General features: G+C 47.0%; 1 protein-coding gene and 1 pseudogene across 4 annotated transcripts in view; one reads left to right on the top strand and one right to left on the bottom strand.

The window, feature by feature from the left end:
* Positions 1-17,653, bottom strand: part of RPH3AL (rabphilin 3A like (without C2 domains)) — a 141,454-nt gene that overhangs the window by 31,939 nt on the left and 91,862 nt on the right. The gene's annotated exons all lie outside the window — the stretch shown is intronic.
* Positions 3,685-4,072, top strand: LOC123389199 (annotated as a pseudogene).

Here is a 17,653-nt window from a genome sequence, read left to right as displayed (position 1 = left end):
ATTCAGGTGAGGCACCTGGGTCTGCGCAGAGGTACAGTTTGGGGCCTTTGCACATGCTGTTCCTTCCACCTGACATGCCCTTCATCCTCGTCTCCCACCAAGGCAGTGACACTGCCCGTCAGAAGTCTTCTGCACCACCTCGAGCCGAGGCAGAGCATGTCGGCCATGCTCCTGGAGGCCACATGCAAATGCAGCAGCTCCAGCATTTTGCCCAGCCAGGGAGCTGGGAGCCCAAGGGTAAGGCTGTGCCCGAGCCACCCCCGTATTCCCAGGGCCCCGCGAGGAGCCGCAGCGTGGCAAGAATGTTGCCGACTGACAAATTGAACGAATAAACGAGGAAGGCAAAGCAAAGGAATCATCCTCAGGGGACAGAACTCAGGCTCTGTCTTTAGGGAGACCATGTTCTGTCTGCTTAACAAGCTCCAGGCTGGCCTGGTCTTGAAAAGCCACAAGAAATGGCCTGTTACAGAGATGTCTTCCTGCTTCCACTTTGGTCTTGTAAAAAGAGTTTCTTAAGGAGTCAACCCACCTGGCAGAGAGGCTGCACAGCCTTCCCTAACTCATTACCTGAACACATATACACACACATATACACACACACATGCACGCACACACAGCATGTCAACCTCCTGGGAACTCCACCAGGCAAGCTAAACTCCATAGCATGGCCAACAGGACCCCAGAACTCTACCAGCCTTGCCTCCCTCACCAGCCCTATCTCTTGCCTCCTCCTGCCCTGCCCTCGGGATCAGCCAGACAGAGCCGCTCCCACTCCCTGACCACATCAAGCTGACTCTTGCTTCCAGGCCTTTGTACCTGTTTTCCTTCTTTCCTCCCTGGGCTGGGATGAAGAAATCCAGCCTTTAGGAAATGACATTTATCCAGAAGCTTCCACAGAACTGTGCAGGTCTCCCACTGCAATGCACACACAGTTCTGACTATCCACGTATATGCCTGTTTCCTGCACCAGATTGAAAGCTCCAAATCTTGTAACAGCAGGATACACATAGGGCCCCAGTGCCTGAAAGCACACCAAAATCTGCCAGCTGAGGCCATAAGCTCACCTGAATTTCAAGGTTTTATGTAACTCAAGTTCCTTAAGAGAAGCCCTGGCTTAGAGGGTGCCATGGACTGAAGTGGGTCCCATGCCCTAATTCCTATGTTGATGTCCTGGGAGGCAGTGTTTGGAGATGGGTCTTCGGGAGGTAGTTAGTGCCAGATGGGGCCGTAAGGGTGGGTCCCTCATGATGGCATTCATGTCCTTAGAAGAGACAACAGAGAGCTTGCTTCTCTGGCCTCTGTGGGAGGACACACGGAGGGGGCAGCCATCTGCAGGCCAGGAAGAGTGCTCTCAGTGGGAACCAGCTCTGCCGGAGCTCTGATCTGGGACTAGCCTCCAGAGGGTGAACAGTAAATTCTAGTTGTTTAAGCCTTCCTTCTGTGCTCTCTTGTTATGGCAGCCTGAGCAGAGTAAGACAGAGTAAGAAGCCGGGAGGTTATAGAAGTTTAAAAAATGGCCCCTAATTATTATTCTTTCCTCCCATCAAGAAGTGGGGTCTGTTTCCCCATCCCTCACATCTGCTCTAGGCTTGTGACTTACTTTGACCAACAGATCGTGGTGGTGGGAACACGGGACTTCTGGCCAGATCTCGAGAGGCCAGGCAGCTTCCCTTCTCACTGTCTGGAACACTGTGGCCATCCTGTGAGAGAGCCTTGTCCAGTGTACAAGATGAGAGGCCACATGGAGAAGAATGGAGACACCCCAGCCATAGCCAGCACCTTCTGCAGAGGAGGGAGCCTTCTCGGACCCCTCCCCCAGTTGAATGGTCCATGACTGCAGCCCTCGGATGACGCTGGGAGGTCTCAGCAGAAGAACCTCCCTGCTGTACCCAGCCCACACTGCAGACTCAAGAGCAAAGAAATGATTGTTGTTTTAAGACATTTAAGGCTCCAGGCCTCTAGCAGGAGGTCCATCTCTATTTAGACACTTCTAGAAAAAGAAATAATCAGGTATGTTGATAACTAATTGACTAAAGTAGGAAAGCTAAACTCCGGGACTTAAAAGCAACAACTGGAGAATAAAAGGCTCCTAGAAGTTAAAAATACAAAGTAGAAATATAAAAATGTAAAATTGGGGCGCCTGGGTGGCTCTTGAGTAAAGCTTCTGCCTTCAGCTCGGGTCATGATCTCAGGGTCATGGGATCGCAGTCCCGCATCTGACTTTCTGCTCAGCGGGGAGCCTGCTTCCTCTTCTCTCTCTGACTGCTTCTCTGCCTGTCTGTCTGTCAAATAAATAAATAATCTTTAAAAAAATAAAATAAAATAAAGGCTGAAAGAGAAAAATAGGAAATTTGGAATGTGGAACACAAAGAGAATGAAACAGAAAAATGTAAAAGAAGTGATAGGGAACAAAAATGCTCAATTTGAGGGATCTAAACTCCTAATAATAGACTTCCCAGAAAGAGAAATTAAAAAAATTCCTGGACCTGAAGAACATGTGTCTTCAGATTAAAGGATTTTTATTGAATATAAGGTAGGAAAAATGAAAAGTTAAAAAAGCAATAGTTATACACTCATAAAATCATTTAGTTCCAAGTATAAAAAAGAAGATCCTAGAAGCTTCCAGAAAGAAACAGACCTATGAGGAAACCAGAATCAGAACAGTATCAGACTTATCATCGACAACACAGGTTGAGAAAAGGTATGCAATCCAGCGTTCTATAATCCAAACTATCAATTGAACATGAGAGCAAAGTAGAGACTTTTTAGATCTGCAAGGACTCCAAGTTTTCCTTACACATTCTCTTTTTAAGAGGCTACTTAATAGAACTGTTTTAGAATGGAAATTGCTCCAGTTCTAAACTCAGTCTTTTTACCCCCACGCCCTCTATTGACTTGTGACCCTTCATTTCAAAACAGTATATGGGAAACATTATAGTTTGGTGAGAGTAAGGATACTTTAAAGTGGATATTTTACCATTTTACTGCTATAAAATGAGTTGATTTCAGTTGATCATTTTATTTTTTCGATGGAACTTTTTTTTTTTGGTTGGGGAGAAAGAAATGAATGGAAGAAAAATTATTTTGCTTTTATTTGAATATTGCGTACTAACAGCTTATAATAAAACTACATTGCAGGAAGTGAAGAAATATTTTGAAATTTAGCAAAATAGCTACAGTATTCAAGTATCTGAAATTTTAATATGGTGAGTCTTAGCGCTTTAGACTTTCCTATAAGTGACAGTATCTAAGTTATTCTTAATAGCCACAGTCGATAATTCTGCTGACCATAGTAGCTAACCTAAAATTGAAGATATTTATGTGACATGAATAGCCTGTGTTTTAAAAATTAAATATTTTATATAAAATTGGAAAAAAAAAGAGGCTACTTAAGGATGGGCTCCAGCAAAATGCAGGTGAAAAACAAAAAAGAGGAAGACGCAGGCTCCTAGAAACAGAGTTTCCGACTCTGGAGGGTGGTAGGAGGAAGTCCCATGAGGTCGGCTCTCAGTAACCAGTGCAGGTTGGAGCCCGAAGAGGGTCTACAGGGGTTTCTGACAGGAAAAGAGAAGGCTCTGCACAACAGAAGGTAAAATCAAAAAGCTGTAAAAGGGCATAACATTTCACTCTCTTGTCTTCTCTGCCATGGGAGCAGCTCTCCTGCCACAGCCCTCACTCCCTGTGATGTCTGCCTGTGCAAAGTTCATCTCCACCCCCTTCTTGGACAGGAGCACCTCTCACCTCTCACTGTCTGCAGTGGGGCTAAAAGCACAAGGGGCACTGACAGATGGGGTACCCTATAAGAACCTCAGCAGCTTGGCAGCCCCACATCCCCTGACCTCACTTATTCCCAGCAACAGCTTCCAAACCAGTGAATTTCAAGGGACATTGACAGGGAAGCCAAGTTCATTGGGACTGGGACTGCTGTGTTGGGGAACCTCATCATCGGTTAGGCCAGGAATCCCTCTCTGAAGCAAGAGCTCTTCTCCTATGCCATTCTGGGCTTTGCGTTCTTGGAGGCCATGAGGTTCTTTTGCCTGAGGTGGCCTTTCTCATCCTCTTCACTATCTGAAGGAGCTGTCTCCACCTCCCATAAGTCTTTCTCCTGAGTCTCATCTGCCCTGTATGTTCCTTTTCCTATACCTCCCCAGGTAGTCTGCAGAAAGTGATTGGCTTAGGGTTTGACAGAGGGGAGGCAAATAAATACCGTGTTAGTAAGATTTTTTTTTAAAAAAAGGGCATAGCATTTCATTATTCTTTTGTCATTGAGGAAGAAAAAAAATCAGTAAAAACCTTCAGGGAAAATTGAATCTCAGACCAGAAAGTCATGATCTAAATACCAGGTCAATTAAAATATGGCACAGGAATGAAAAATTCAAAAGGAATTAATCGGATCATGGTAATTTTCATTTGGGGGATGTAGGGGTCAAGATAATTATCATAAATGTGATCTTCAGGGGTGCCTGAGTGGCTCAGTCGGTTAAGCGTTAACCTTCTATTCAGGTCATAATCCCAGGGTCCTGGGATCGAGTCCTTCATCGGGCTCCCTGCTTAACGGGGAGTCTGCTTCTCCCTCTCCCTCTGCCTGCTGCTTCCCCTGCTGGTGCTCTCTCTCTGGCAAATAAATAAATCTTTAAAAAAATGTGATCTTCACATGCCATCTGACCCTGAGGTGTTTAATTGTTACAAAAAATTAAGAAGTTAAATCCCCAGCAATTGTTGAGCATTATGTATGTGTTATGGACCGTTTTTAGGAGTTTATATACAGTAACTTATTTAACTCTCACCAATATCCCGTCCTGTCGGTATCAGCATAACTCTATTTTACAGACAAGGACACACCCAGTGCAGAGAGAACAGGGAAGACAAGAACATAAACTGGAGCCCATGCAGTCTGGCCTGGGACCTGCCCTCTTCAACTTCTTATAAAATCATGCATGGGTTTGCTAAATCAAATGCTATTTTTGTATTTCTCAACCTGAACTAACTTAGGGACAATGTGTTCTAACTTTTCTTAGATTCTGTATTTGTCTATTTGGCATCCATTGATCACATGGCCAAACTACTGGCCAAAGACATTGCTATTGGCCCTGTGATGTGGTTTTTGCAGGCACGTGAAGGTCATGTGACAAGCCCTCATCCCCACACCGCCAAACACTGCCTTAGTTGACCCTCACCCATCCGGCCAGTATCCCCCTGCCCTAAATCAGTCAGGGCCGCCCTATATGCCCCAACACCTCCCTAAACTGCTTCAACTAGGCAATCCAAAGACAGTTACCCTGCCCTGCCTTGCCCTTCCTGTAGAAACCCCAGTAAAGGCCCTGGCCTAGGTTTTCCCCTCACTCTTTCCTGCCTCCTGACCAAACCTGGTGCTTCTCCATATAACCCGTGGGTGGCGTGCCCCCTTCTCTTGGAACTATATGCAATAGATTGTTCTTTCAAGGGCATTTGCCTCTGTGTTGTCACTTAGTCACTTTTGTAAATTAAGACCCAGCGAGGGAGAAAGAGAGAAAGAAAGAGAGCATGAGCGCGCATAAGCAGGGGGAGAGGCAGAGGGAGAGGGAGGGGGAAAAGCAGGCTCCCCATGGAGCAGGGAGCCAGATATGGGAGTCGATCCCAGGACCCTGGGACCATGACCTGAGCCAAAGGCAGATTTTTTCACTGACTGAGCTACCCAGGCACCCCAGGAGTCGGAATTTTGATGATGGGAAACACCTGGATGGTTTTCCAAAGGGAACCGGGGCTTCTAGCACTGGGTCCCTCAGAAAGCAGAAAGGGCTGGGGGCATCGTATGCTATTGGCTGGAGTGCATCTGCTCTCAAAGACAGCTGGCCAGGACCCTCTAACCAGGTTTCCGTGGTGACAAGCTGAGTATGAAAAGCTGTAATTATAGCTAACAGCGACAAGCTGATACCGAGCAAGGCAAGTTGACGTGAGATGTGCTGATGTAACACACAAATGCGTTTTTAGTACTAGTTCAAACCAGATTGGGACCATCACACCTTAAAGTTCTGGCTAACGGCTTGATTACCTGCTGCCCTACTCAAGAAGGAAGGAGACTTGGCATTTATATGGTGTGTGTGACTGTGGCATGGACCTGACTGTGTATCTGCTCAGCGTGAGCAGCGAGTGGGGGCAGAGAGTAGGCCACTAGGCCTGTTTCCACACAGAGGCAGCCCAAGGAGCCCCGTGGTATCTGCCAGCCCTCAACCCTAGAACAGCAACCTCTACCTGCCCTAGGTAAGGGGGTGTCTCTGTGATCTGGAGTATGGCTGTGATTCTTACCCTGAAAAGGTACTGTGGGTCATATCAGCAAAAAATAGAAAACAGGTGCATCTAGTTTTCCTAAAAAAAAATTGCTCAAAAGTAGAATTCATTTGGTCAACAAATGAATTAAAATAAAAAGCTCCTGAGTGGGGAACTTACAGTACCAGAAAATGAACAGTGATCAATGAAATAAAGACAGAATTCAGTCTAAATAACTGGGTACGTATAACTACAAAATGATAAAAATGTGAAGGAAATGATGCTTGAAACGTAGATGTAAAATAATCAGTTAACGGGTGCCTGGGTGGTTCCATCGGTTAAGCATCTGCCTTTGGCTCAGGCCATGATCCGGGAGATCATGAGATGGAGCCCCACATCGGGGTCAGGGAGCCTGCTTTTCCCTCTTCCCTTGCTCCTCCCCCCTGCTCATGTTCTCTGTCAAATAAATAAATAAAATCTCTTAAAAAAAATAAAATAATCAGTTAACAAAAGAGACTCTGACCCAAAATTCCAGATTGTCTCAACAAAAGCAAAAACTGGCTTAAAACTGTAACATACATAGGACTAAACCTAACCAAAGACATAAAGGATCTGCACTCAGAAAAACCACAGAGTACTCATGAAAGAAATGGAGCAAGACACAAAGAAAAGGAAAAACGTTCCATGCTCATGGACTGGAAGAACAAACATTGTTAAAATGTCTAAGCTACCCAGAGTAATCTACACATTCAGTGTATCCCTATCAAAATACCATCAATTTTTTCCACAGAGCTAGAACAAATAATCCTAAAATTTGTATGCAACCAGAAAAGACCCTGAATAGCCAAAGGAATGTTGAAGAGGAAAACCAAAGTTGGTGGCATCACAATTCCAGACTTCAAGCTCTATTACAAAGTTGTAACCATCAAGACAGTATGGTACTGGCACAAAAACAGACACATAGATCAATGGAACAGAATAGAGAGCTCAGAAATGGACCCTCAACTCTACGGCCAACTAATCTTCAACAAAGCAGGAAAGAATGTCCAATGGAAAAAAGACAGCCTCTTTAACAAATGGTGTTGGGAAAATTGGACAGCGACATGCAGAAAAATGAAACTGGACCATTTCCTTATACAACACACAAAAATAGACTCAAAATGGATGAAAGATCTCAATGTGAGACAGGAAAACATCAAAATCCTTGAGGAGAACACAACACAGGCAGCAAAATCTTTGACCTCAGCCACAGCAACTTCTTGCTAGAGACACCGCTAAAGGCAAAGGAAGCAAGGGCAAAAATGAATTGTTGGGACCTCCTCAAAATAAAAAGCTTTTTCTGCACAGCCAACAAAACCAAAAGACAATCTATAGAACGGGAGAAGATATTTGTAAATGTCTTATCAGATAAAGGGCTAGTATCCAAAATCTATCAAGGATTTATCAAACTCAACACCCAAAGAACAAATAACCCAATTAAAAAATGGGCAGAAGACGTGAGCAGACACTTCTCCAAAGAAGACATCCAAATGGCTATAACAGAGACATGAAAAATCACTCGGTATCAGGGAAAAACAAATCAAAACCACAATGAGATACCACCTCACACCAGTCAGAATGGCTAAAATTAACAAGTCAGGAAATGACAGGTGTTGGAGAGGGTGTGGAGAAAGGGGAACCCTCCTACACTGTTGGTGGGAATGCAAGCTGGTGCAGCCAACTCTGGAAAACAGTATGGAGGTTCCTCAAAAAGTTGAAAATAGAGCTACCCCACGACCCAGCAATCGCATTACTGGGTATTTACCCTAAAGATACAAATTTAGGGACCCTAAGGGGCACATGCACCCAAATGTTTATAGCAGCAATGTCCACAATAGCCAAACTATGGATAAAGAAGAAGTGGTATATATACACAATGGAAAAAAAAAGAAAAGAAAAGAAAAAGAAAAAGAAATCTGACCATTTGCAATGACATGGATGGAACTAGAGGGTATTATGCTAAGTGAAATAAGTCAATTAGAGAAAGACAATTATCATATAATTTCACACATATGTGAAATGTAAGGAACAAAACAGAAGAGTATAGGGGAAAGGAGCGAAAAATAAAACAAGACCAAATCAGAGAGGGAGACAAATCATGAGAGACTCTTAATCATAGGAAACAAACTGAGGGGTGCTGGAAGGGATGGGGGAAACCGGGCCGGGTGATGGGCATTAGGAGGGCACGTGATGCGATGAGCACTGGGTGTTGCCTACAACTGAGGAATCACTGACCTCTACCTCTGAAACTAATGCAATGTATGTTAATTAACTGATTTTTAAATAAGTTTTAAAAAAGTGGCTGATACGTCTGCTCATGTCTGGGCTCCTCATTCTCAGAGGCCAAGGGGTGTTAACAGACACTCTATTATAACGTAAGCAATTAGACAAATACTGCCTTAAATATTTAAAAACTTCTATAGGTAAGTACACACTTATCCGTCCCTTTAAGGTAACCAACACAACTAAAACTAGGGGAAAGTTTTGTCATCCCAAAATACATGATTTTCTGAATTTTTTTTCTTTCTCTTCCTCCTTCCCTCATTCCCTATCTCTCTCTTATTTTGAAAATGTTCTCCTTTTCCTTGCCATTTTTGCTCTGTACAAACTGAGTTTAGAGCGGCCATCTCTCCTCATTGCTGGCTTCCCTTATGTCAGAAAGATGACGCTTACAATCAGCCTCTGAAGACGGAGCAGATATTAATTCAAACAACATTCATTCAGCACCGCCTCTGTGTTAAGACAGAGCCATGGAAGAAAAGATTGCATGCGTGTGCAAATGAGTGGCCCGTGGCATAAAGCCACCCCAGACTGAGGGCCAAGTTTTTCTACCACCGGAGACGATGTTTCATGCCCTGCCTTCAGGAGCCGTTCCTTTCTGACGGTCATCCCTATATCCATCCCCCAAGGGCCTAGAGGGTAAAACCTAGCCAGCCTGCACCAATAAAGGCCTTTGAGTAGCCCCAGAGCCGCGGGACAGAGCTCTCCTACTGCAGGCTCTCCACTTACCCCTTGGGAAGTGCTAACTCATGACTGACATGCTCCAGAAAGCTAAGTGAAACCCCTCCTGGCAGTATTTGTATTTTAAAGGATAAAGATTTTTAAAGGATACTACTTGGGGTGCCTGGGTGGCTCAGTCATTAAGCATCTGCCTTCGCCTCAGGTCATGATTCCAGCGTCCTGGGATTGAGCCCCACAAAAGGCTCCCTGCTCCTACTTCTCCCTCTCCTGCTTCCCCTGCTTGTATTCCCTCTCTGTCTCTGTCAAATAAATAAATAAATAAAATAAATAAATAAATAAGAAATCAAGGATAGTACTTTATAGCCTCCAGAGCGTGTGTGTGTGTTTGTCAGGGAGTCTGGCTATCTCCTCTAGGCTCCCGCTCATCCCGTCTGGACAGTCTCCTGCTTCCGGGGTACTGCTGGGGGCTGGCGGGTTCCCCACACTGGAGCCAGGCCTGCGCCTCATCAGGAGACAGGCTGGAAATCAAGCCTCAGCCAAGATGGAGCTCACACCTGACCTCTCTGCCAACCCCAACGCAGCCCGAGAATGTGAGGGAGCCCTTGTGAATTTTCTTCTCATTTCAAGTGGTTTTTGAGCAAGCAGATCAGTCTGGAAGGCAAGCAATTGGCAGTGTAGTGGAACAGAAAAAAATGCAGTGAGAAAGACTCTTCTGAGGGTGTTATCTGTTTTCTTGACAGATAATTTAAACACCTTGGCTAGACTATTTCAGAACCAAAGGAAATGCTCTGGCTTCCATTAACCCCTGGCAAGGGGCTCGCTCCTGGGAGGCTTCCGCACAATTCCTGGTGAGGAGTATTTGCCAGCTTCGGAGGGAGGTGGCTCTCTGTGGCTGTGGCGGGGCTGTGTGGGATGGGCCAGCCTCCACCTGGGGCCTCACCCCTTCCTCACTGCCTCAGCTCTGGGGCTGCGTGTCCCCCGGGTGCTGTCCTGGCCCCCCACGTCTCCCCATCACCTGTGAGGTGGGAAGGTCCCCGCAAACCACCGAAAACAGGGACCACCCCTCCCGCCACAGGGTATAATCAGCATGTCCAATGTTCTGATTCCAGCTCTATTTATTCCCCACGTGCAGCAAGATAGTTAAATATTAATATTAATATGATAGTTAAATACTTCCCCCATCTTCCTTCTCTCTCGGGTTCCGCAGGCCATCTTGTCCGTTTTTGGAGTGGTCTAGCGAGGTCACCAAATCTGAGGACAGGCTCAGGATGCTTTCACAACTGTGGTTAATTACTTGCTTTGTCAACAGAGCCTGCGGGCCCGCTCTTACTCTTCATTTGCCGGCAGCCTGAAATCCCTCTGCACCCCAAATATTTAACTGTCTTGCCTGTTCTAAGCCAGATTTGAGAGGGCAAGCGTGTTGTGGTGGTGTTTGGCCACGGAGCCCGCCTCTGTCCCCAGATGGAATGGGCCGCACGCGGGAAATGAATAGAGCTGGAACCAGAAAATTGGACAGGCCAATTATACCCAGCCAGGTCTTTTCAGAGGAGCTCTGTGATTTTGATTCAATTCCCAGAACAACAAACATGACTGTGTTTAAACACAGGCTCAGAAACGTATTCCACGGCCAATGTGAAAGTGTTTCTGGGCTGACCGCTCCCCGGCAGGACTGGTGGGCCTCTTGGGAATGCTTTCCTCGGCTACGGATCTGATTATTGCTTCATTTCCAATGGCTCTTGCTCCTTCTTGGGGGAAAACCAAGAATTCTGAGGTTCTATGGCCTTGTCTGTCTTCCAGAGACACGGTGGTTTCTCTTTGTTTGCAGCTTTCTCCCCTCCTGCCTTCTGAGAGAGCTTTAAAGGTTTTGTTCTTAGCACCGACTCAAGCTTTTTGGGGTCTGGTTTTTGCAATCCCTTGTTACCTTTAAGGGGTGTACTGTGAAATCTAGCATCCACACGAAACTGCATGAAAACACAGTATATTTCAAACAATTATACTCAAGTAAACACCTGTGAACTGGTGAAGAAATTAAGTATTACTGAATCTGAGAAGCCCCTCTAAGCCCTCCCTGTCTTCCAGAGGAAGCCACTAGGAACCTTGTGTTGGGGTGCCTGGGTGGCTCAGTCGGTAAGCGTCTGCTCTCTGCTCAGGTCATGATCCTGGGGTCCTGGGATCGAGCCCTGCATGAGGCTCCCTGCTCAGCAGGAAGCCTAGTTCTCCCTCTCCCACTTCCCCCTGCTTGTGTTCCCTCTCTTGTCTCTGTCAAAAAAAAAGTGGCAGGGGGCGCCTGGGTGGCTCAGTGGATTAAGCCGCTGCCTTTGGCTCAGGTCATGATCTCAGGGTCCTGGGATCGAGTCATCGGGCTCTCTGCTCAGCAGGGAGCCTGCTTCCCCCTCTCTCTCTGCCTGCCTCTCCATCTACTTGTGATTTCTCTCTGTCAAATAAATAAATAAAATCTTTAAAAAAAAAAAAAAGTGGCGGGGGAGGAGAAAAACTTTCCAACATCTCAAGACAGGCTCTCTTAAAAAAAAAAAAAAAGAATCTTGTGTTAAGCAATCCCTTGTTTTTCTATTAAACAACAACAAAACAAAAAACGAAAAACCACCTATGTGTGCCTTTCTAAATAAGATAGTATTTACTATTACTTGTTTCTGAACATCATATTCTTGGATCACTGTGTATTCTTTGGTGATTTTTTTCCTTTTGCTTATTGTGTTTCTAATTCATCCTTTGATGAGTTTAGCTGCTGTTCTTTTTTCACTGCTATATATTATTCCATAGCCACGATTTATCTATCCACTGCACTGTGAAAGGCCATTTGGGCTGTCTGCAGTTTTTTGCTGTAACAAAATATACTGCTACATGCACTCTTGGTCATGTCTCCTGAGGAGCACTGTGAGAGTGTCTCTAGGTCATACAACCAGGAGTTGGGGGTGACGTGGGACATCGTGCATAGGAGATGATATGCAAAAGGTACCAGGTGCAGTGTGGAGATGAACCAGCCGGGACTCCTACCAAAAGGACTACTCTGATTTAGTTTGTAGACAAGGGAGCATTAGGAGCTGGCCCATGACTGTGACAAAATCCTCAAGTTGATGCAGGTTGGAAGAGCCGGCAAAGTTCAAGGGTCAAGGGGACAACCAGGTGCTGGGACTCAAAGCCAGGTTCGGAGATGCAGATGGTTATTAGGAAGCAGTCAGGGCCAGGCTGGGCTTCAGTTCTGGGTGCATCAGCCTGGACTGGGATGTAATGACTTACAAAGTCGAAACAAGAAGAAGCAGGGCAGGAATCCAGGAGTCCCCCGAGGGGCAGAGGGAATGACTACTTTGGCAATGAAGCGGAGAGAGGTTGAGGACCACCTCTATTCATCCATCCTGTCTCCCTCCAGCCCTGGAGCTGTCCTGGAATAGGGGGGCTGAGGGCCTATTCTTGAGAGCAGTGGTCACTGGTCTGGTAGAAAATCAGGAGCAAAAAGCTGGTCTAGTTGCAAGAGCCTGTGAGACAGCCAGGTTCAAATGCTAGCTATTTGTGTCCTTCCTGTGTCACCTTGGACTTGTCACTTGAGGTCCCAGAGCTTCCATTTGGCTGAAAAGTGGGGATACAAACCCCCATGCCTGGCCCAGAGGAGGATCCCAACAAAGGCCAATTGTTTTCTGCTTTGTTTTTTGACAGAGGGATCTTCTGGCACTGTGGCAGGTCATGTGACTTGAGTTATTTCGTTAGAAGAGGGGATGGATGTGTTTTTCCGGGGCTGGGCACCACCTAGGAGCTTAATAAATACTTCCTGAAGGATGGAGTCACACTCTACTCCCTAGTCTCCATCTGCAAGACAGCTGGCTGGGGGAGGGGCAGAATCGTGCCAGCCAATGTCATTTGGCATCTGAAAAACGGGCAGGAAAATCTGATGATCCAAATTTTTATTCAAATTAATGCAGGAAAACAACCAAATTATATTCTTTCTCCCTAGCTTTTCGCCCACCTCCCAGGGACACATACATGATGATATCATAGCAAAGAAGCCAAGAAAACCAGGTCATAGAGGCCTAATAACAGGGGCATGGAGCAGAGCTGGGTTGTGGTGTCACGATACCCACATACCCACAGTGACAGTGAAGCTGGACTGTACCATGTTACGCTATAGATGAGGCTAGTCACACAGATCACAAAGTTCCTAAGCCCACAGACCACTGAGCACCATGAGGTGGCTGAGTAAGTGGGGGGCACCCACGATGTGACAGAGCCAAGCGTTAGGAGCTATGGGCCATGCTCCTGGTAAGGCTTCGTAGCCGGCCACGCCAACCCATCTCCCTACTTCCTACGGTCAAAGGCCCCCCCACCTCCTGTCAAGCCCCCTTCCTCCCCCACCCCCGGAGTGGAACTCAGGACTTTGACTTTGGAAGGGGGGTTATCTCACCAGCTCCATGCTGCTCTGTGAACACGTCGGCACAGCGTGTCCCCATCCTGGACAGTTCCTCCCCCAGAGCCCCTGGCCTCCCTGCTCTACCTTCTTTAGGTCTTTGCTCACATCTTACCTTCTCAGAGAGGTCCATCCTGGTCAGTCTCCACCCTTCCCCCTTTTTACATTTTTATTTTTTTAAGATTTTATTTAGTTATTTATTTGAGAGAGACCGAGCCAGAGAGCACAAGCAGGGGAAGCAGCAGAGGGAGAAGCAGACTCCTCGCTGAGCAGGGAGCCCAATGTAGGGCTTAATCCCAGAGTCCTGAGATCATGACCTGAGCTGAAGGCAGATGCTTAACCAAGGGAGCCACCCAGGTGCCCCTCTCCCCACTTTTTTAAAACTGTGGTTAAAATATATATTATATAAATCTTACCATTCTGCCCATTTTTAGCTACACAGTCCAGGGCTATTAAGTACACTCACATGACTACGTTACTACCAATCCCATTCGTCTCCAGACCTTTATCAGTTTCATCTGAAACTCTGGCCCATGAAAGAGTACTTCCTCCTTCCCCCAAGCCCCAGCCCCTGGCAACCACAATTCTACCTTTTATGAGTGTGACTACTCTAAGGAGCCCACATACATGGGGTCCTACAATATTGGTCCTTCTGTGTCTAGCTTATTTCCCTTAGCATAATGTCCTCCAGGTTCTTCCATGTTGTAGCGTGTGTCAGAATTCCATTCCTTTTTAAGACTCGGTACTATGAACAATAATCAATACACATAACATGTTGTCCATCCATTCATCAATAGACGACACCTGGGCTGTTTCCACCTGCAGGCTGATGTGAATAATGTGGCAATGAACATTAGTGGACGATGTCTGTTGGAATCCCTGCTTTCGGTTCTTTAGGGGATACGCCCAGAAGGAAAACTGGTAGGTCACTAATCTGCTGAGATGCTGCTTGTCCACAAAGGCTCCAGTCCACATTCCCCCCAGCAGTGTGCGAGGGGCCAATCTCTCCACATCCTCACCAACACGTACTATTTTCTGTTTTTTGTTGTTTTTTTTTTTTTAGGATTTTATGTATTCATTTGATAGAGTGAGAGAAGGCACAAGCAAGGAGAGAAGCAGCAGAGGGAGAGGGAGAAGCAGGCTCCCCGATGAACAAGGAGCCTGATTTGGGGCTCGATCCCAGAGCCCCGGGATCATGACCTGAGATGAAGGCAGACGCTTAACCAATGAAGCCACCCAGGCACCCCAAATTCCTGCTTTTTCAATATCAGCTATCCTAATTAGGTGGTGACGCCCTCCCCATCCCGCCCCCACCACTCCTGATCCTTGGCTCTGTTCCTCTTTTTTTTTTTTTTTTTAAAGATTTTATTTATTTATTTGACAGACAGAGATCACAAGTAGGCAGAGAGGCAGGCAGAGAGAGAGAGGAGGAAGCAGGCTCCCTGCTGAGCAGAGAGCCCAATGCAGGACTCGATCCCAGGACCCTGAGATCATGACCTGAGCCAAAGGCAGCGGCTTAACCCACTGAGTCACCCAGGTGCCCCTGTTCCTCTTTTTTTTTTCCCATTCAGAATCTGACAGCCTATATAATTGTTTATCGATTAGTTCAGTTACGTTCATTGTCTGTTCTCTCTCTTCTCCCCCAGCCCCTGCTAGGATGTAAACTCCAGGTACAGGTATTTGGCTGTTTTGTTCACTGCTATGTTCCAAGGGCCTAAAATAGTACCTGGCACATAGTGAGTCCTCCATGATGAGTGAATGAACAAATGAACAAACGGAAGAACAGGAAGTTGAGTTGTTAGAAGCTCTGGAGGCAGACACTCCTGCTCTAACTCCAGGTCCTATCAATTACCACCTGGTGTCTTTGGGCAAGTGACCTCCTTTCTCTAAGCCTCAGTTCCAGCATCTTTCCCACAAGGACAATAATGAGTACCTCACTGGGCTGCTGAGAGGCTGAAGCTAGATATTCACTGTCTGGACCACAGTGGGAGCCCAGTTAATGTCCATACTCAGTGCTGGACTGGATTCCTCTGGAGTGCACCAGCAGGACAATGGGGCCAGTGGCCAAGAGCACAGTAGTGATAAAGTCCTCTCTGCAGTGCACAGATACAGGTGCGGGCAGGAACCTCAAATAAGGGGTGGGGAAGAGGGCGGGAGATGACTCTGCCCTTTCCCCACAGGAGGAAGGCGGGGCTAGTTGACCCCAGGATCCTACTTCTTCTGCCACTTCCATGTTTGTGGGAGGCCAGGAGCCTGCACCAACGGTCTGCCTGGCACAGCCACGGAGTGTGGGAGGCGACCAACACACCGAGGAAGTATGACCATCCGGGTCCCCCTGGGATGCTGTGACAGCAGCCCAGAGCCAGACACAGATGGTGGGGCCCTCAAGCAGCCACCCGCCTGCCTCCTCGAGTGCCAGCCACCCACTCCTGAGCACACCCATGGGTCTCTGGAGGGGGCCCTCTGGCAAAGCTGTTTGCAGCAAAAATCCAAACTGCAAGCAACAGCAGGACCGGGAGAGAAGCAGCGTGGGGAAGCAGATGGCAGTTTTGCAGGGAGCGCAGGCTGCTGGCCTGGGAAGCAGGTGCCATGGGGGTGCTGGGCTCAGCAGGCGCGGCTGCCTCCCACTGGCACTGGCTGGCAGTGAGGGGAGCCCCTGCTTCTCCTGGCCTCCCACAGGCCTGTGCCAAGGTGGACCCTCTCCCAGGTGCTTATCTGGGCTATACTGGTTAGGCTAGGCAATTTAGAGATGATTTTTTTAAAAAGATTTTATTTATTTATTAGAGAGAGACACAGAGATAGCACAAGCAGGGGAGAGGGAGACACAGACTCCCCACTGAGCTGGGAGCCCAATGTGGGGCTGTATAAGGGGCTCAATCCCCGGACCCTGGGATCCTGATATGAGCCGAAGGCAGATGCTTAACCATCTGAGCCACTCAGGTACCCCAATTTAGAGATGATTTAAAGACCACCATGGGAAGCCACTTTCCTACTTCAAAAACACCTTTCCAGTCAATCAACAAACAGGAGAGAGGGGCCAGGAGTTGAGAATACAGACTCAGTGCCAACGGGCATCCAGGTGGGACCCCAGCCAAGGCTAGCTGTGATGAGACTTTGGGAAATCAAAAGCACCCTGCTGGGAAAAGGTTCTGAAGTGATCTGAACAGGGAACCCTCTTTCCTTTTTTTGCAAACGTCTCTTTCAATTGGGAAACATTTCCTGAGTCCCTTTTATATGCAGAGCGCTGCAGGAACCGGAGTAAGTGTTGGTGTGGCCTGGACTCCACTGAGTTATAATCAGGATGCAGAGTGAAACTGCAAAGGCAAAGCAAACGCTCTAATTGTATTAATCAGCTTTCAATTGCTTACAAATTGGTCTTCTCCCCTTCCTAGCTCAGCCCCCTTGCAGACTGCCTGCATTCTCAAAGCCTTACTCCAAAGCTATAGCCTCTGAAAAGAGGCTAGCGGAATGGTTTCTAGAATCCTGGGGAATTTAGAGTCTAATTAACTTTTCCATGGATTACAGTAGAACTCTGAGTGAGTCACTCATTTTTTTTTTTTAAATGAATTGGGATTAAAGGCTAAACAAGAAATGAAATGATTTCCGCCTTGCAACGTCATGTGCTTAGAAGCCCACTGACACATTCAGGAAAGCATGTGAAGAAAGGGCAGAAGGACACCAGCCAAGGAGGAATCTGACGGTCAACCTACATACAGCTGGTCCCCCATCAGACGACAGAGTGGGCCAGATGGGAAGCACATCACTGGTCCACCTAGCAGGGATGGTGGGGGGCAAGGGTCCAAAGCCTTCCCGGCATGTCTGTGGGTTTCTGGTGCTGTGGAGGAGCTGTCTCCCTCCCCCAACCCTGTATTCATTGATGGGAGAGAGACTCCCAGAAAAGAACCAGGTGTGGGAAGGCACTGGCACAGTGAGCTGCATCTGGGAAGGTGTGCTTCTTTAAGGCTCAACAGTGGGAGAGCAGGGATAGGC

This window comes from Mustela putorius, unplaced genomic scaffold (assembly GCF_011764305.1).
Source record: "Mustela putorius furo isolate JIRA1106 unplaced genomic scaffold, ASM1176430v1.1 tig00003962_pilon_pilon_pilon, whole genome shotgun sequence".
Taxonomy (NCBI): domain Eukaryota; kingdom Metazoa; phylum Chordata; class Mammalia; order Carnivora; family Mustelidae; genus Mustela; species Mustela putorius.
The sequence above is the reverse complement of the archived record's forward strand: the minus strand, read 5'-3'. Positions and strand labels throughout refer to the sequence as shown.